This window comes from Ostrea edulis, chromosome 9 (genome assembly GCF_947568905.1).
Source record: "Ostrea edulis chromosome 9, xbOstEdul1.1, whole genome shotgun sequence".
Lineage (NCBI taxonomy): Eukaryota > Metazoa > Mollusca > Bivalvia > Ostreida > Ostreidae > Ostrea > Ostrea edulis.
In genome coordinates this window covers 2,548,754-2,570,630 of record NC_079172.1, presented here as the reverse complement: position 1 = coordinate 2,570,630, position 21,877 = coordinate 2,548,754, and the positions used below count along the sequence as shown (strand labels likewise).

Here is a 21,877-nt window from a genome sequence, read left to right as displayed (position 1 = left end):
AAATATTGCCAGCTAGTGAACGTCAAGACCATCAGGAAAAATGAGTCTCCACGTACCACCCTTGTTTAGAGCAATAGGTAACCACTGACCTGGACAGTGCTGCTGGTCAAGCGGCAGATTCCATCTACCAGGGCGGGCTTCTGAAAAAAAAAACAACCATTGACACCTGTCACTAGTCCAAGAGCATAAAAATGAGTTCAACAAGAGGCCCAAGGGCCACATCACTCACCTGAGTCACCTTGGCTCACATTTAAAGATTTTCCCTATATATTTGTATGCAAAACTTTGATCCCCCTTGTGACCCCATCCTACCCCTGCGGCTATGATTTGATCAAACTGAAATCTGAAATATATATCAGAAAGTTTTCAGGTAAATATCAGCTTTTTTGGCTCAGTGGTCCTTGAGAAGATTTTTAAAGATTTTTCTATATATTGGCATTTAAAAATTTGATCCCCTATTGTAGCCCCATCCAACCCCCGGGGGCCTTGATTTTAACTAACTTGAATCTGTATTACATGTATATCAGGAAGCTTTGAAGTACATCTCAGCTTTTCTGGCTCAGTGGTTCTTGAGAGGAAGATTTTGAAAGATTTATCCTATATATTTGTATGTAAAACTTTGACCCCCTATTGTGGCCCCATCCAACCACCGGGGGGCCATGCTTTGAACAAACTTGAATCTGCATTATGTCAGGAAGCTTTCATGTCAATCTCAGCTTTTCTGGACCAGTGGTTCTTGAGAAGAAAATTTTTAAATGACCCCACCCTATTTTTGCATTTTTGTGATTGTCTTCCCTTGGAAAGGGACATGGCCCTTCATTTGAACAAACTTGAAAGCCCTTCACCTAAGGATGCCTTTGTGGCAAGTTTGGTTGAAATTGGCCTAGCGGTTCTTGAGAAGAAGTCGAAAATGTGAAAAGTTTACGACGACGACAGACAACGAACAAAATTTGATCAGAAAATATTACTTGAGCCTTTGGCTCAGGTGAGCTGAAAAGCATCAAGTCTAGGTCCCCATTTTTGCCAAAAAATACATGCAACATAAAACAAAACCTGTATATACATGTATAACAATAATATCTGTATTTTAATTACTTATAAAGAGTCAGACTTCTGAATCCTGTTTGTAATTCTACTTACCATCAACTGTTTAAAGGCCGATTCTGAATACCCGTAATTTCAGTTGGATTGTAGGAATGCGGTAAATTGAGTACTGCTGCCTGCCGACTGACCAGACTTCAGTCACCACCTATAGGGGAAAAAAACTCACATGATTAATGAACATATTTGATATATATTTTCAATAGTATGTTCCTATTGCGATTAAAGAGCTTGAAATATTAGAATAATGAACTGCGTTTCATCTACTACCTCTAGATATGCATATGCCCTACCATGGAACAAGATCCCGATGAATGTAAAAACATAACAATATAAACAAGAGGCCCAGTGGCCACATCGCTCACCTGAGCCACATTGGCTCTGCTGTTGTTCAGGGTCAACACCAAAGTATAACAAGGTTTTGCCATAAACATGATAAAGAATTCATATTCAAAACAGTGCTCCAAGTCACATCTACTATCAGGTCGCAAAATGGCCACCTAGAAAAATTTCTGGTCGCCATTTTCATATTTCTAGTCGCCATGTTCAAAATTTCTACTCGACATGGTAAAAGATTTTGTAAATAAGGTCTACAAGTTGTTTTTTTTAATTTGAATATCTTTCAAGAAAAAAATCAACACCCATGTATGCGATTTGTTTGTTTTATTTTTAAACTGAATAGAAATGTGCTGTGAAACATGCTGGATGCTAACAAGTCAAGTATTTACTCTGGCAAAAGTTGTATTGCATTGGGCCATCCTGTATATTTTACAGTACGCTTCTGGGGAAGAAAACCTAGCGTTCCAAACAAGGATTTACTTTAAAGTCCTCAACTAGAAAACTGACACGGTCAGCAAGGGCCCCGCCGAGGGTTATTAGAGGAAAGTGACATCTGTATTTGATATAGCAATGTTTGGGGCTGGTATATATGTTAGAATTAATAATATATAAAGATACATTGGAATGCCAATTTGTGAAAAAGGAATCATGAAGCATATTTTTGAGAGACTTATGCAATTTAAATTACTTCTGTTTGACACACTCATGACATCCACTCAAACACAACAGAGTGCAACAAAATCCCATTGTAATAGGGGACACAAAATGGATAACTGGTACAAAATATGTTACATACTATTCGAAAAGGATTATGAATTTGACATATTGATGTCTTGGAAAAGGAAATTCTGACATCGGGGCTCTAAGCGTTTTCAAACACATTGTCATTTGATAAAAGTGTTCTACATTTTTAAAAACAGAGATTAATATGTCTTTACATACATAGGTGAGAAAGTTTCCATTATTCCTAGCCGAGACATACCATGTATGCGCAAAAAATGCATAAGCAAATATCAAAATACTCACATAGAAAATGTGGACGAAGCGCAGCGAAACACGCCATTTCGAGATTTTCACCGACGAAAGCTCGGTAACAGTAATGAATAAGGTACACTCATTTTGTATCTATTTTGTGACTTTCTTTATCAAAAGGAACAGTTCTCTAATGTGTAACGTGCAATTGCTACATAATTCAATAACTTGAAGCATGAAGCAGTTTCACTTTGCAACCGGATATAAGAAATTTTATTTCGTATTCCGATCCCGATCGAAAGTTGTTGACTGGGAATGACGTGTTTTAATTCAGTATACATGTAACATCAAGCATTTTTTATATTACATTAAAAAAAACCAAATATATACACATACACAAAATTTGAAAACTGTACGATAAAAACTGTTTGAGTTATCGTGTCACAAAGAAAGTGTTGACGGACAGACAGACGGACGGACGGTCGAACAGACGGACAATGTGATTACTATAGGGCTTCCCGCATTTCATGCGGGGCCCTAATAAGTGGGCCTTCACTGCTTTTGCGAATAAGAGCTTCTACTTTTGTTGGATATTTTACTGAACAATCAGTACCAGCATCAATAAGAACACTACATCCCGAGTTTGTAATTGTCTGTGAAAATTAGCTGCAACAGTTGCCTCGCTTGACTTACTGCTAATAATGTAGTCACGGACAAGACGTGTATCTTACTGTTACCGTGAATAGTCACAGTTCCACATTTGAAAGATGTACACCAGGTCGTGGTGAAATCGGACAATGGGTGTCCAGAAATGGTGGACGTTGCTGGCTGATTGGCCTCACAAATTCTGAAAAACATTTTGCAATCTCTATATGAACCATGAAAATGCCTTATCAAGACTGAGGTTCTTCCTTTACTTTTGCATTTTTCTTTAGACACAGAGTGATTAAGAAAAATAATAAAAACGCAAAAAAATTGATGGAATTCGGCTGGATCAAAAACATTATTTCTTAAATCTTTTTTTTTTTCACGTCTAAAAATAAGAACTACTTATAAATCTATTCCCTTGGCTCGTCCGGTAATGCAAACCATGATGACGACCCCCCCCCCCCCCCCCAACTGATAACCAGCCATGTCACTTCATGACTGAAAAATCATTAATTATAATTCTAGTTTTGTGAATAAATTTCAATGTATCCTTACAAAAACAGTGGAGAGGGTCTCAAATATGTTGCAATTTATTCAATATTATTTGAGAGTGCTGAAATATTTCATCATTGTGTTACAACTAGGATTATGTACAATATTTTAAATTTTGTTAAAATTTTCTCTTCTAAAGCATGCCATTGCTACAAGGAGATTTTTATATGAATTTCATTTTTAAAAATCAAATAGGTGTGTATTAGTGACTTGGAAAGATAGAAAGTAGAAATAAGGAAAGTAGCCTCTATTTTTGAGGGCATACAGTTCAGAACAAGTCGCGGGTCAAAGGTTAAGTAAGTCACCGTGAAGGCGGCAGAAATAAAATGTATAGGTATAAAAAATATTTCAATCCCATTCATGTATACATACGTTTTATGTTTTAATGACTTGATATAAAACCATGGGAGAAAACTAGAATGGGCTGTTTCTGCTGCCTAATTTTAGTCATATACTGAGTATTTGGCAAATATATATTGTTTAAATTAAACCTGACCAAAGCATGAACATTACAAAATATGTACATACCTACGTAGCTGCGCTCGCTCAAACGGTAGCACCGTCAACATATTATTGATTATCGCACTTGAAACAACAGATGCATTGCTCGACTGCCCCTGATACAATTCTACAAACATACAGTTTACCAGAGGACGGATCATCTAGGGACGAATCAACTGTAGAACGGATAAACCTGACACCGGATGGTCTGACATGGATGCAATTCGAGGAGTTCCGATTGACATGGATGGCATTCAACCGTCCGAATTTACTCTTACTTTACTCTCACATAAGGCTGTGAATATTTTGGCTTTAATGATTAATTTGTTTTAAAGTTTTCTTTTTTCTATTTAAGTAACAAAAACGCTGACCGGTAAATATTTCTTCAAAACAGTCAATTTCATCTATTCACAGGTGACCCCCCATAACATCACTGCATACAATATTTTCCGTTCCATTTTCTGTTCCGCGTTTTAGCAACACCCATGAAATTTGAAAAACCCGTCTGTCCTGAATATTTCTTTCATGGAACTCAGGCTAAACCAAATAACCAGAGGAATCTAAATAAATGGTACCTACGTGTCATAGTACTGTACCCGACAGTCATTTTCGCTAAGTATCCGCAAATATAAGCTTTCTGTCTGATCACGCTGATTCGGCATCCATCTTCGTTTTCGCCGCAAGTGTCTTCTGCTTCATCAAGAAAGACAACTCTTGTTTTAGCAATCGTACATTCTCGAGTCTTTCCGGCAAGTGAAATACAACACATTCATATTCCCGAGCTTACGGAATGACCCGAGAAGTTCCTTTCAAGATTTTTTTTTTTTTTTTTTTTTTTTGGTGGCGGATCAAGAAAATTTTGCAACCAAAGAGAAGGAAGGGGAGATCTTTTTATATGTCCCCCCCCCAACTACCATAACCAAAGGGGGGTTGGGGTACACGTACTCCCGTATCTTTTAGATATGCAAACGTAAATTCTAAAAAATCTAAATTAAACTTTGGCTATAACATCTAAATATAAATTGAAAAAAAATGTCAGCGTACATTTTCATTCTTGACACCCCTCCCCCATTTTTACTCACCCATGGCGTGACTCCATTGTGCAACATGATTTCAGGTTTGCTCCTATATATGTGTAATCTTCAATATATTTTCAAAATTTCTACAATAGCGGATCTGGACCTTTTTTTTAAATGAGAGAGATGCAACCCAAGTGTGTACCTTTTTCTCCTACCCCCCCCCCCCCCCCTTCCCCATGTAAACGTGGAGATCCCAAAATGGCAAAAATGGACTGTTTAAAAAACAAACATAGGTGCATGCCTATAAACAAAATTGATATGTTTTTTTTAAATCAAGACCCGCTACCCCCCCCCCCCCCCCCTCCCCTCCCCATCCACCCCGTCCCGCTAGATCCGCCACTGCTGTACAACAATATGCGATCAAGAGAGTAATTCATTCACTTTTTTTGTATAGAAATATAATCAAGTGGCGTAGCGACCTTTACACAACAGCCCAAATGAATACACAGAATTATTATTCTTCATCTTTTATAGATCCCTTTTGTTTTTTATAATTTTAATGTCAAACTTCATACTATCAATTCAAAGCAATATCAAATCATTTTAAAAAAGTCAAACCAAAACTCAAGAAAGTTTCTGAGGTCAGTATAATTCAATTTGTGGGGAAAAAAAGAAAGATTTCATACAGAAAATTGAGACGGACTGTTTGATTTTCGTTCAAGGTAATTTGATCAATAATTATCTAAATTATGTTGCTAAAAGTAGAATGACATTTTTATTTTCTAATTGCCTCGATATTATTCATTTTTTTTAAATTCATATTTACTTTCTTTTGGATATGACCTTAAAAACGGAGGTCCCACGTCGCGGCAGGCATTGGCACGCTAACGAACCCTCACTGTTACGACCCTGAGCGCTAAGTATAGGTCTAAATTTGTGGTACTTCACGTACAGCTGGTGACATCTCAAAAGGAGTGAAGAATTCTCGACCGAAAATTCATGTTCCCGGCCTTTTCCGGAAAGACCCGAGAAGTTGTTATTGCTTTCAAGATATAAGATACAGATTTTAAAAGAACTTTTTGTACCAAACAAAGTGAGAGAAAATAGAAAACCCCGAAATGTGTATCAGAATATTTTCAGTTAAAGGATTACCCCCCCCCCCTCCCTCCTATACAGGGGCGGATCCGAAACATTTACCAAGGGAGGGACGCGACACTATATTGCACTTTTTCCGCCAATGAAGTTTCCTTTTAAAAACAATATCTGCTTTTTAAAACCAACCAAAAGGAGGGGGGTTAAACCCCATGGTCCGTTATTTCCCGCCCCTCTAGATCCGCGACTGATGAGCAGCAATACGCGATCAAGAGAGTGATCTATTCAGGTTTTGTAAGTGACATAATGACCTTTACGCAACAACACAAACGGAGAAAATTCTTTTTTTTTTTTCTTTCTTGTTTAAATCGGAATTTCCTTACTTTAAAGGTCAAGTGTAATAAAAATAGATTTGAAAATAAAGTTTATAATTCATTAAAACCCGTTTTGAAAAGTTTATTGATGTGCTTATTTTTTTATTTTTTTTTTTATCCAGGTAAATGAGCAAAATACCTATTCAAAAATCGTTGTTTAAAGAAACGAATGAAGGAATTGTCGCCCTTTCTTATTACGTCATTTGAGACAATTGTAGTTGTTTACCAGGCCAGTACCGAGGGGGGTGGGGGGTGCGGGGGGTGGGGGGTGCGGGGGGTGCAAACGCACCCCCCTGTGAAAACCATTAAGCACTATTAAAGTCGGCTGTGTAAATCATCAAGCACTATTAAAGTCAAATATTTTCTAAAATCCCTAGCTTTTACTTTCACAGTAAGAAATATCACGAAATAAATTCAATACATATTGCCTATGCGATGACCAATTTTAGTATGTTTCCCCTTTCATATTTATGAGTATCAAATAAGTAAATAAAAAGCAAAAATTGCATCCATGATAGAGCATTTTTACCCATATTTTTCTCTATTTCGCTTCTGCTTCCGGGGGGCTTCGCCCCCCAGGACCCCCCACTGGGCTTCGCCCTGGACCCGCTTGGGGGCCTTAAGCGGCCCTCAAACCGCTCGCCGTAAATTTATGCACCCCCCATTGAAAAAGTCTGGGTACGGGCCTGTTTTCGCTTGTATATCATTGTTTTAATTTCTGTGAGAAATTGCCAGTTTTAGCAACACCGTGGATAATGACGGTGAAATACCGTAGATACACTTGAGTTTAGGGATTCAACCTTTTATGTTTGTACCTGCACCCGTTTCGAAACCATCAGATAGTAATTAATATGTCTATGTTCGACAAATATCTCATCGGAGTCTCAGTTAAAATTATTTACCGGGACAGTCCATAGAAAATTGGGAATGATATTGGAAAAAATGTTTTATCAAAAGATAACCTTTGTATTTTACACAATCTAGGCTAATCAAAATCAGACTTCATAGATACTCGCCGTATACTCCATTGTAGCGATTGTGAGCGTATTTTAGGATCTGATTTTAACTAGATTGACTCTCACGTTTGTATTTTTTATGGGATTTACTAGTATGAGATTGATCAGATTCAGATTCAAATGTGTTTAGCTAGATATATATTTAATTGAAAAATGCCTTTTTGAAAAAAAAAACACAAAAAAAAAACTTATTGTGCACAATGTTATTTGTAACCCCCCCCCCCCCCCCCTTGTTAAAACATCTACATGTAGATACAATATCATAAAATGTAAATTAGGCCTATTAGTGTGTGTAATTTCTTCACAACACACGTCAAATGCGAAATTGAAATATTACGGCACAAAGTTGTGAAATTTTGCCTTAATTATCCATGATATATTAATTAATATAGCACTTAAAAGCAATTAGGAAAAGGAAAAACTTGTACTTGTTTGCATAATGATCTTGGAAAAAAAGCTTTGGAAATTGGACTGACCTCGCAATAAATAAGGTTTTATCAAAATGGGTTTTTGAAATTGAATTCATTTCCAGTTTTACTATATTTTATTTTTTCAAAATATTATAGTGAAGAAATGAAGTGATGAGTCCGTTATAAATACAGTATGATTCGAAAGATATTTCATTTAATAAAATCAATTTGAACTAGGTAATGGGTGACATTAACTTTTATGTGCAATCGCAAACCCAATGCATACAATGTCGCATTAAAGCATTCAGTGGTGGATGTAGAGAGGGGTGGATTGCACCCCCCCCCCTTTTGGGGTTGAACTTTTTATAATTAAAATACATCCCCCACTTGTTTTGTAGAATGCCCAGTTTATCACGTTGCAACAGGGTTGATGGAAACTTAATCCTCGTTAATATCAAAGTGTCGCTCACTGATCATCGTGGCTTGTCACAGATCTCAGTGCCTCTTTTCAGTTTCAGTGTCCAAATTCTACGAAATTTAGGGTCTTTTGGGGAAAGAAACATACTTAATCCCTGTCCCGATTTCACATTGCAGTTCAAAGCAGCGCACTGTACCTTAAATGCAGGACTTTTCTATGTAAACACTAGGGCTATAAAAGCCTATCAATGCAATCGAAAGTTGTCTCAGATGACGTCATAAGCTACGAGCGATAACTCACGTCACAACACATTTATCGATCGCACAGGTAAAAGTTTGATAGCGCCGTGTAATTCACGCCAAGTGATTTTTATCAAAATTGCCATGGAAATTAATCCATAAGTGTACGACAGACATTTTTCTGTATAAAACTCAAGTTTTAGGAAAATCATCGTACTTGACCTTTAAAGTGAGTCAGAGTTTTGTATTTGTATCGAGGTAATTCAATGAAATAATCAATCTAATCAATAATTATAAAATGAAGTATGCTACTACAAGGGAAATGAGATTTTTTTTCATAATTTGCTTAGATGTAATTCATTCTTCTTTTCATGCATTTGTTTTCACTTTCCCGTCTTCCTAAGTTTGAATGCTTATAGAAAATCAATACAATATGTTAATATTAATTTCAAACATCAATTTTATCATGTTGCATTTTTACACAATACCGAGAACTGCATTTTATTAAAACTTTTCGCTATTTTTGAGTAAACCAGGAAATGGATATAATGCGATATTAAAAGATAAATGCCACTAAGCGCACGGTACTGGTGTCACTTTACGTTACGCTTATAACGTCATAAATTGTGGCAAAAGAATCACGAAAGCAACGTCATATTTTAATCAAATTCATTATCTCCAAGCTGTAATATCATAACTAAAGCACACGCATGATTTAATGTTTAAAAATTCAAAATAAATCTTTGTACGTGTATAGTGTACATTCATAAAAATTATGAATTCTTAGAAATACTCCAAAGTATACGTACTGTATTTATTTCACCGTGCCTACAACAGCAGGCATCTCGTATGAAATAATTAAGGGTACCCGTTTCGGTAGGTGCCGTTTCGTTTCGGTAGATTTCGTTTCATTTCGATTTCGTTTCGCCTTTTAAAGGTAACCATCCCATGAAACAAGGCTTGCAATTCTTATGAATGACCTCTGAGAAATTTGAACACAGTAAAAAAAAATCAGTTTTGTTTTTTTTTCTAGGATATATACCGCATGGCTAGTTGTACGTTTTAATGAATTTCTATATTTTCTTTGTGTTTCTTTCTCTCACATTTATAGCCCGTTTCGCTCTGTACTTTCTCACCACCTCTGATATTTGTTTATATTCAGTCTGATTGATAGTTTTGGTTTTATTCTACAATGCTAGCCTTAGTTTTCGGCATTTTCTTTTTCTCATCCACTTTCTGAAATCCATGAAATAACAAAAGTTTTTTTTAAAACTATTATAAATTTAAGCTTTTACAATCGATTTTTTGTTAGGGGGGGGGGGTGTCATGCAAGTGAAAATGATTTAATCATAAATTCAAACATTTCCATTATTTTGGAAAAAAAGCTACGAGATAAAATTCTAAATTCAAATACTTATGTGGAAGGGAGGGGGGGGGTGTTTAAAAACTCCCGTACGTTTCTGTCATCCGACATCGATCACGCTCTAGTGGGGAAAAAACCAACCAGCGCATAGAAAGTATATATATGTAAGTTTGCGCTTTATAAATGAATAAAATGATGATAAAAATAACCACGGTGAGTTGAAGTGAGAGTTAAAAACCTCTAAATAATATTACATTTTAACGTTTTAATGTTCACTTTCATTTGTGAATAAACAGTAGAAAAGGTATACAGAGTGTTATTTATACTCATATGTTTTACTTGTGAATCGATTAGCTTCAATATATATCATATTTAGTTTTGAGGGGGGTGGTCTCGTGAAAACTATGTGAATTTAGATTTTTTTTTTTGTCAGACGTTGAACTTTTGATTTAATAATCTTGTTAATCATATGCGGAAATCTTGATTTGTATTCGATAATCTTGATATATATATGCAAAAATTTTGATTTATATGCGAGAAATCGTGATATTCATATGCAAAAATTTGTATTTTACTCTACTATATAGAGAAAGAGAGGCTTCCTCTACTCTTCTGGAGTACCAACCCATGTGGGCGAAACATTCCAGGGGCAATCGCTCACAACCGCCAGCGATCACCTGGGTCCTAAATATAACAGTGAGGTTGTACAACACGTCATTGATACTCTAACAAGATTTTGATATTCAATTCATTTAATTTGTGACATATATATGTATATATATTTCTTTCACTGGAATGGGGGGGGGGGGGTAACATAAGATCTAACATGCTATATATATCCACCGGTCTGGTGCCTGTGCTCACATCCACCTCCTAGGAGATGCTACAGGCTAGTGCATGTTGGAAACTGTAGGAGGGTCCACAGTTTGCTCTGTACTTGCTCTTTAAACCAGGTAGTACGCAGGAGACAGCTGAGATGCGCAGAGATCTCTTCCCCCTTAGAACATGATCACCCGTTCAGGTCCAGGCACCTATGTCCACATAGGGCCCCCTGTGTTGCCCATACGTTGGTAGTCAAATTGGCCGCCTCCCCAGTTCCCATCAAAAATTTTCATGCGACCTTTTCCGCCATATATGTAAATTTGCACCCTGTTTCTGATTACGATTAATAAATATTCAAATGTGTATCACTCTTGTTAATCCAGCTAGCTAAGCAGCCTTTGAGGGATTATAGGGCAGCCACCCAAGCTTCGACATAGCTACTGGGTTTATTCAGCATATTAGGGCAAGGTCAACTATTCAATTCAGGCCAAATGTCTCACGGCTGGTAGTGCTGTATATTTATTAAAGTTTAATTTTAGCAGAGTAGCTCCTTTAATTATGTTCCCCAAACAAAGTTTGGGAACATATTGTTTTTACTCTGTTTCTTATTATGTTCCCCAAACAAAGTTTGGGAACATATTGTTTTTACTCTGTTTCTTATTATGTTCCCCAAACAAAGTTTGGGAACATATTGTTTTTACTCTGTTTCTTATTATTATTATGTTCCCCAAACAAAGTTTGGGAACATATTGTTTTTACTCTGTTTCTTCTTATTATCATTAAGGTCTTCCGTTTCCAACGGAAGACCTTCTAGTGATTCTACTGTTTATTATGTTCCCCAAACAAAGTTTGGGAACATATTGGTTTTACTCGGTTTCTTATTATGTTCCCCAAACGAAGTTTGGGAACATATTGGTTTTACTCTGTTTCTTATTATTATGTTCCCCAAACGAAGTTTGGGAACATATTGGTTTTACTCTGTTTCCTATTATTATGTTCCCCAAACGAAGTTTCGGAACATACTGGTTTTACTCTGTTTCTTATTATTATTATGTTCCCCAAACAAAGTTTGGGAACATATTGGTTTTACTCTGTTTCTTATTATTATGTTCCCCAAACGAAGTTTGGGAACATATTGCTTTTACTCTGTTTCTTATTATGTTCCCCAAACGAAGTTTGGGAACATATTGGTTTTACTCTGTTTCTTCTTATTATTATTATTATGTTCCCCAAACAAAGTTTGGGAACATATTGGTTTTACTCTGTTTCTTATTATTATGTTCCCCAAACAAAGTTTGGGAACATATTGGTTTTACTCTGTTTCTTCTTCTTATTATTATTATTATTCTTTCTTTATTCTTGTCACACTTTTTTGTCCACGAGTGTTCTCAGAAACTACTGAAGGGATCAAGACGAAACCTTTTTAGGATGATAGAATACTCTTTGTAGATGTGCGGAACGAACGTCATTTTGTCTAAAAATGCATGCATGTGCATGCACGTGGATTGGATATTTTGTTTACAAACTTTGGAATGCGTCTAACTTTTTTATTTTTCAATGAAATCGTTTGATATTTATATTGCAGTTATAACTTGAGACCCTTAACCGTTTCACATCGTCAAAATTTCAATTCTGCACGCGCATGCACGTGTGCTTCAATTTGATTGGATAATACAAAACCATTCATAACTTTCATATAAATTAAGACAATTTGATGATATTTACAGGATAGGTAAAGATTATAAATATCTACAAATCTATGTTAAAAAAATTGAGAACGCGCATGCGCACGCACGCTCATTGACATTTGAACGTTCAATTCTTTCAATGACCATAACTTTTTTGTTTTTTGTCAAAATCTTTTCGAACTTGTGTTGTATATGTATCTTGATATTCTTTACAAAAGTGTGCAGTCATAATTACCATCCGGCACGTGCATGCACGTGTGCTAAATTCTGGTTGGACGATTTTGAAATCGCCATAACTTTCTTATAAATGATGAAAACAATATGAAATTTATACTGTAAGTATATCTATCAAATGTCTATTGAATGACATCAACATTGATGCTGAGTCATACTCACGTGCCCGTGTATGCACGTGCATATCCTTTCTTTCATTTTTCGGGTACTAAAATGGTCATAACTATTGAATTAAAAACTCAAATGAATCCAAATTTACCGTGAGGATCTAGGATATGAATGTCTGTGAAATGGTGTCAACAAATTTTCCATTATCAAAATCGCGTGCGCGTGAATGCGCGTGCATTGTAATTTTTGACGTCTAAATTTGAGTATTGGTCTATAACATTTTGAGATTGCAATGAATAGGTTTGAAAATTAGGTTGCAGGTATGTTTTGGGCCTGTCAATTTATTAATAGTCTCAAAATCACTTCCCTGCACGCGCATGCACGTGTGCTTCAATTTGATTGGATAATACAAAACCATTTATAACTTTCATGTAAATTAAGACAATTTGATGATATTTACAGGATAGGTAAAGACTATAAATATCTACAAATCTATGTTAAAAAAATTGAAAACGCGCATGCGCACGCACGCGCATTGACATTTGAACGTTCAATTCTTTCAATGACCATAACTTTCTTGTTTTTTGTCCAAATCTTTTCAAACTTGTCTTGTATATGTATCTTGATATTGTTAACAAAAGTGTATAGTCATAATTACCATCCGGCACGTGCATGCACGTGTGCTAAATTCTGATTGGACGATTTTCAAATCACCATAACTTTCTTCTAAATGATGGAAACAATATGAAATTTATACTGTAAGTATATCTATCAAATGTCTATTGAATGACATCAACATTGATGCTGAGTCATACTCACGTGCCCGTGTATGCACGTGCATATCCTTTCTTTCATTTTTCGGGTACTAAAATGGTCATAACTATTGAATTAAAAACTCAAATGAATTCAAATTTACCCTGAGGATCTATGATATGAATGTCTGTGAAATGGTGTCAACAAATTTTCCATTATCGAAATCGCGTGCGCGTGAATGCGCGTGCATTGTAATTTTTGACGTCTAAATTTGAGTATTGGTCTATAACATTTTGAGATTGCAATGAATAGGTTTGAAAATTAGGTCGCAGGTATGTTTTGGGCCTGTCCATTTATTAATAGTCTCAAAATCACTTCCCTGCACGCGCATGCACATGTGCTTAATTCTGATTGGACGATTTTGAAATCCCAATAACTTTCTTAAGAGTGAAGCGATCGATACCAAATTCATATAGTAAGTATATTGTTCAAATGTCTATTGATTAGCATCAACAAAATTGTTGTGTGGTACTCACGCGCACGTGTATGCACGTGCATTGATTTGGGTCTTTGTAGTTTTGAGTTGCCGTTAATTTCTCGTTTTTCATTGAACAGTTGTGAAACTTCTCTTGTACTCATATAGTAAGACTTCTGATGTATCGAGATGGTCGAATTATGTATATGCACGTACGTGCACGTGCACAAAACTCTCAGATCTTTATAACTGATTTGTATTAGTATGAAATGGACTGAACGTTATAAAATAGTTATATATTCACATGTTTCACAGTTTGCAAATGGTCAAAACCACTTGTACTGAAATAAATGACACCACTTGCTAAATGGGGGAATGTTTGGGGAACATCTGTAACGGTCCCCGTTACAATCAGTACTAGTTATTAGGGTCTTCCATCTTCAGCGGAAGACCCTTCTATTATTCTATTGTTGATTTTTCACTTTTCTTATTATTAGGGTCTTCCGTCTTCAGCGGAAGACCCTTCTATTATTCTATTGTTGATTTTTCACTTTTCTTATTATTATTATTATTATTCTTTTTTTTTCTCCTTACCGATTTTTGTGCAGAAGATTTCTCGGAGATGGCTGGATCGATTTGCTCCAATTTTTCAGGATTGATGCGTTGCCATTTGAAGTTTGTACCGCCGTTTCAATTTTTGAAAAATCACTTCCGGTTGGAAGTTATCCCCCTTTTATCGATTTTCAGATGACCATTTTGTCCAGACAAAAACTCAAAAACGATAAAAGCTAGAGTGCTGAAATTTTCAGTGATGTTAGACATGTTGTAGTTGTGCACCTGGGTTTTCAAAATTTCCGGAAGTGCCTAGTACGGAAGCTCGGTAGGGGTCGAAAATGGAGTTTTAAAAAGTGTCCAATTTTTTTCCACGTTTTGAATGATAACTTTTTACTCGTAAATATTTTGTTTAGACATATATAACAAAACTTGTACAGTTTATTGAGATCTTTTGTGCCATATCAAGAAATGGGCCCATGGGCCTCATGGCTCGCCTGAACCATTGAATTTCTGTTACAATGATTAACTTTTTTCTCACGAAACTTTTGATAAGACATGTAGAATGAAAGTTGTTCAGTTTTGCAAGTTCTATCTATTGATATCTAAAAATAGGCCTACGGGCGTCATGGCTCGCCTGAACAGTCGAATTTGTATCGCAATTAATAAAATTAATAACTTTTTCCTCGAGAAACTTTTGACAAGACATGTAGAACAAAAGTTGTTCAGTTTCGCAAGCGTTAACTAACGATGTTAAGAAATAGGCCTTCGGGTCTCATGGCTCACCTGAACAGTTGGGTTATTGTTGCAATCTATAACATTTTTGTCAAGAAACTTTTAATAAGATATCTATAACAAAAGTTGTTGAGATTTGCAAGATCTTTCGAACAACATTATGAAAAAGGCCAACGGGCCTCATAGCTCGCCTGAAGAGTTTGATTAGTGTCACAATCAATAACTTTTTTCTGGAGAAACTTTTGATAAGACATGTAGAACAAAAGTTGTTCAGTTTCGCAAGCGTTAACTAACAATGTTAAGAAATAGGCCTGCGGGTCTCATGGCTCACCTGAACAGTTGGGTTATTGTTGCAATCTATAACATTTTTGTCGAGAAACTTTTAATAAGACATCTAGAACAAAAGTTGTTCAGTTTTGCAAGATCTTTCCAACAACATCATGAAAAAGGCCAACGGACCTCATGGCTCGCCTGAACAGTTTGTTAGTGTCACAATTACTAACTTTTTTCTCGAGAATCTTTTGATAAGACATGTGGAACAAAAGTTGTTCAGTTTTGCAAGATCTTTCAAACGATATCAAGAAAAAGGCCCACGGGCCTTATGACTCGCCTTAACAGTCTGATAAATATCGCATAACTTTATACTCGTAAATATTTTGTTTAGAGATATATAACAAAAGTTGTATAGTTTATTGAGGTCTTCCGTGCCGTATCCAGAAATGGGCCTATGGGTCTCATGGCTCGCCTGAACCATTGAATTTCTGTTACAATGATTAACTTTTTCCTCACGAAACTTTGATAAAACATGTAGAATAAAAGTTGTTCAGTTTTGCAAGTTCTATCTATAGATATAAAAAAAGGCCTCCGTGCGTCATGGCTCGCCTGAACAGTGGAATTTGTATCACAATTAATAACATTAATAACTTTTTTCTCGAGAAACTTTTGACAAGACATGTAGAACAAAAGTTTCGCAAGCGTTAACTAACGATGTTAAGAAATAGGCCTGCGGGTCTCATGGCTCACCTGAACAGTTGGGTTATTGTTGCAATCTATAACATTTTAGTCAAGAAACTTTTAATGAGACATCAAGAAAAAGGCCCACGGGCCTTATGACTCGCCTTAACAATCTGATAAATGTCGCAATCAATAACTTTTTTCTCAAGAGAATTTTGATAGGACATGTAGAGCAAAATTTGTTCAGTTTTGCGAGATATATCTAGCATTATATATAAAAAAAAAAGATAGGCCTCCGGGCGACATGACTCACCTGATCAGTCGAATTTGTATCGCAGTAAATAACATTATTAACTTTTTTCTCGAAAAAAGGCTGACCTCTCTAATTAGTGCCCGAGAAGGGCAGAGAGTCTTTAATTTATAACACTTAAATGATTAATATTTGTAAAACATTACTGAAGCTAAATTCTACGTTTAGACAATATATTTGTATCATTATTTATGAACGAAAATCTCAGTCAAATTCTTATCTCATCACATCTAAAATTGGACGGAAGACCCACTCGTTGCTCGCAACGAGATCGCATCTAGTTATTATTATTATTCTTTTTTTTTCTCCTTACCGATTTTTGTGCAGAAGATTTCTCGGAGATGGCTGGATCGATTTGCTTCAAATTTTCAGGATTGATGCGTTGCCATTTGAAGTTTGTACCGCCCTTTCAATTTTTGAAAAATCACTTCCGGTTGGAAGTTATCCCCCTTTTATCGATTTTCAGATGACCATTTTGTCCAGACAAAAACTCAAAAACGATAAAAGCTAGAGTGCTGAAATTTTCAGTGATGTTAGACGACATGTTGTAGTTGTGCACCTGGGTTTTAAAAATTTCCGGAAGTGCCTAGTATGGAAGCTCGGTAGGGGTCGAAAATGGAGTTTAAAAAAGTGTCCAATTTTTTTCCACGATTTAAATCAGAACTTTTTACTCGTAAATATTTTGTTTAGATATATATAACAAAAGTTGTACAGTTTATTGAGATCTTTCGTGTCATATCAAGAAATAGGCCCATGGGCCTCATGGCTCGCCTGAACCATTGAATTTCTGCTACAATGATTAACTTTTTTCTCACGAAACTTTTGGTAAGACATGTAGAATAAAAGTTGTTCAGTTTTGCAAGATCTATTTAAAGATATCTTAAAAAAGGCTTCCGGGCGTCATGGCTCGCCTGAACAGTCGAATTTGTATCGCAATTAATAACATTGATAATTTTTTTCTCGAGAAACTTTTGACAAGACATGTAGAACAAAAGTTGTTCAGTTTCGCAAGCGTTAACTAACGATGTTAAGAAATAGGCCTTCGGGTCTCATGGCTCGCCTGAACAGTTGGATTATTGTTGCAATCTATAACATTTTTGTCAAGAAACTTTTAATAAGACATCTAGAACAAAAGTTGTTCAGTTTTGCAAGATCTTTCGAACAACATCATGAAAAAGGCGAACGGGCCTCATGGCTCGCCTGTACAGTTTGATCAGTGTCACAATTACTAACTTTTTTCTCGAGAATCTTTTGATAAGACATGTAGAACAAAAGTTGTTCAGTTTTGCAAGATCTTTCAAATGATATCAAGAAAAAGGCCCACGGGCCTTAAAACTCACCTTAACAGTGATAAATATCGCATAACTTTATACTCGTAAATATTTTGTTTAGACATATATAACAAACGTTGTACAGTTTATTGAGATCTTTCGTGCCGTATCAAGAAATGGGCCAATGGGCCTCATGGCTCGCCTGAACCATTGAGTTTCTGTTACAATGATTAACTTTTTCCTCACCAAACTTTGATAAAACACGTAGAGTAAAAGTTGTTCAGTTTTGCAAGATATATCTAATGATATCAAAAAATAGGCCTACGGGTGTCATGGCTCGCCTGAACAGTGGAATTTGTATGACAGTTAATAACATTAATAACTTTTTTCTTGAGAAAATTTTGATAAGACATGTAGAACAAAAGTTGTTCAGATTCGCAAGCGTTAACTAACGATGTGAAGAATAAGGCCTGTGGGTCTCATGGCTCACCTGAACAGTTGGGTTATTGTTGCAAGCTATAACATTTTAGTCAAGAAACTTTAAATGAGACATCCAGAGCAAAAGTTTTGCAAGATGTTTCAAACAACATCATGAAAAAGTCAAACGGGCCTCATGGCTCGCCTGAACAGTTTGATTAGTGTCACAATCAATAACTTTTTTCTCGAAAAACTTTTGATAAGACATGTAGAACAAAAGTTGTTCAGTTTTGCAAGATTATTCAAACGATATCAAGAAAAAGGCCCACGGGCCTTATGACTTGCCTCAACAGTCTGATAAATGTCGCAATCAATAACTTTTTTCTCAAGAAAATTTTAATAGAACATGTAGAACAAAATTTGTTCAGTTTTGCGAGATATATCTAGAATGATATAAAAAAAAATAGGCCTCCGGGCGACATGACTCACCTGATCAGTCTCGAATTTGTATCGCAGTAAATAACATTATTAACTTTTTTGTCGAAAAAAAGGCTGACCCCTTTCATTAGTGGCCGAGAGCGGCAGAGATTCTTTAATTTATAGCACTTAAATGATCAATATTTGTAAAACATTACCGAAGCTAAATTGTACGTCTAGACAATATATTTGTATCATTATTTATGAATGAAAATCTCAGTCAAATTCTTATCTCATCACATCTAAAATTGGACGGAAGACCCACTCGTTGCTCGCAACGAGATCGAATCTAGTTATTATTATTATTCTTTCTTTATTCTTGTCACCCTTTTTTGTCCACGAGTGTTCTCAGAAACTACTGAAGGGATCAAGACGAAACCTTTTTAGGATGATAGAATACTCTTTGTAGATGTGCGGAACGAACGTCATTTTGTCTGAAAATGCATGCATGTGCATGCACGTGCATTGGATTTTTTGTTTACAAACTTTGGAATGCGTCTAACTTTTTTATTTTTCAATGAAATCGTTTGATATTTATATTGCAGCTATAACTTGAGACCCTTAAACGTTTCACATCGTCAAAATTTCAATTCTGCACGCGCATGTACGTGTGCTTCAATTTGATTGGAGAATACAAAACCATTCATAACTTTCATGCAAATTAAGACAATTTGATGATATTTACAGGATAGGTAAAGATTATAAATATCTACAAATCTAAGTTAAAAAAATTGAGAACGCGCATGCGCACGCACTCGCATTGACATTTGAACGTTCAATTCTTTCAATGACCATAACTTTTTTGTTTTTTGTCAAAATCTTTTCAAACTTGTCTTGTATATGTATCTTGATATTCTTAACAAAAGCGTACAGTCATAATTACCATTCGGCACGTGCATGCACGTGTGCTAAATTCTGATTGGACGATTTTCAAATCGCCATAACTTTCTTATAAATGATGGAAACAATATGAAATTTATACTGTAAGTATATCTATCAAATGTCTATTGAATGACATCAACATTGATGCTGAGTCATACTCACGTGCCCGTGTATGCACGTGCATATCTTTTCTTTCATTTTTCGGGTACTAAAATGGTCATAACTATTGAATTAAAAAGTGAAATGAATTCAAATTTACCCTGAGGATCTATGATATGAATGTCTGTGAAATGGTGTCAACAAATTTTCCATTATCAAAATCACGTGCGCGTGAATGCGCGTGCATTGTAATTTTTGACGTCTAAATTTGAGTATTGGTCTATAACATTTTGAGATTGCAATGAATAGGTTTGAAAATTAGGTTGAAGGTATGTTTTGGGCCTGTCAATTTATTAATAATCTCAAAATCACTTCCCTGCACGCGCATGCACGTGCGCTTAATTCTGATTGGACGATTTTGAAATCCCAATAACTTTCTTAAGAGTGAAGCGATCGATACCAAATTCATATAGTAAGTATATTGTTCAAATGTCTATTGAATAGCAACAACAAAATTGTTGTGTGGTACTCACACGCACGTGTATGCACGTGCATTGATCTCCGTCTTTGTAGTTTTGAGTTGTTGTTAATTTCTCGATTTTCATTGAACAGTTGTGAAACTTCTCTTGTACTCATATGGTAAGACTTCTAATGTATCGAGATGGTCAAATTACTTATCAGCACGTGCATGCACGTACGTGCACGTGCACACAATTCTCAGATCTTTATAACTGATATGTACTAGCATGAAATGGACTGTACGTTATGAAATAGTTATATATTCACATGCTAGACAGTTTCCCATGGTCAAAACCACTTGTACTGAAATAAATGGCACCGCTTCCTAAATGGGGGAATGTTTGGGGAACATGTGTAACGGTCCCCGTTACAATAAGTACTAGTTATTATGTTCCCCAAAAAAAGTTTGGGAACATATTGGTTTTACTCTGTTTCTTATTATGTTCCCCAAACAAAGTTTGGGAACATATTGGTTTTACTCTGTTTCTTATTATGTTCCCCAAACGAAGTTTGGGAACATATTGGTTTTACTCTGTTTCTTATTATTATTAGGGTCTTCCGTCTTCAGCGGAAGAACCTTCTATTATTCTATTGTTGATTTTTCACTTTTCTTCTTCTTCTTATTATTATTTTTATTCTTTTTTTTTTTTCCTTACCGATTTTGTGCAGAGGATTTCTCAGAGATGGCTTGACCGATTTACTTCAAATTTTAAGGGTTGATACATTGCTATTTGAAGTTTATATCTTTTTTTGGATTTTTGAAAATTCACTTCCGGTTGGAAGTTATCCCCCTTTTATCGATTTTCAGATGACCATTTTGTCCAGCCAAAATCTCAAAAACGATAAAAGCTAGAGTGCTGAAATTTTCAGTGATGTTAGACGACATGTTGTAGTTGTGCACATCGGTTTTAAAAATTTCCGGAAGTGCCTAGTATGGAAGCTCGGTAGGGGTCGAAAATGGAGTTTAAAAAAGTGTTCCATTTTTTTCCACGTTTTAAATCATAACTTTTTATTCGTAAATATTTTGCTTAGACATATATAACAAAAGTTGTACAGTTTATTGAGATCTTTCGTGTCATATCAAGAAATGGGCCGATAGGCCTCATGGCTCGCCTGAACCATTGAATTTCTGTTACAATGATTAACTTTTTTCTCACGAAACTTTTGATAAGACATGTAGAATAAAAGTTGTTTAGTTTTGCAAGATCTATCTAATGATATCAAAAACTAGGCCTCAGGGCGTCATGGCTCGCCTGAACAGTCGAATTGTATCACAATTAATAACATTGATAACTTTTTTCTCGAGAAACTTTTGACAAGACATGTAGAACAAAAGTTGTTCAGTTTCGCAAGCGTTAACTAACGATGTTAAGAAATAGGCCTGCAGGTCTCATGGCTCACCTGAACAGTTGGGTTATTGTTGCAATCTATAACATTTTTGTCAAGAAACTTTTAATAAGACATGTAGAACAAAAGTTGTTCAGTTTTGCAAGATCTTTCGAACAACATCATGAAAAAGGCGAACGGGCCTCATGGC

General features: G+C 35.7%; 1 long non-coding RNA gene across 1 annotated transcript in view; it reads right to left on the bottom strand.

The window, feature by feature from the left end:
- LOC125657387 (uncharacterized) overlaps window positions 1-21,877 on the bottom strand; it is a 199,676-nt gene that overhangs the window by 16,184 nt on the left and 161,615 nt on the right. Inside the window, exons 10-11 of the long non-coding RNA XR_008798333.1 lie at window positions 1,141-1,249; window positions 90-140 (exon numbers count right to left, since the gene is read on the bottom strand). This is a non-coding gene — a long non-coding RNA (uncharacterized LOC125657387). The remainder of the gene's footprint in view (window positions 1-89; window positions 141-1,140; window positions 1,250-21,877) is intronic.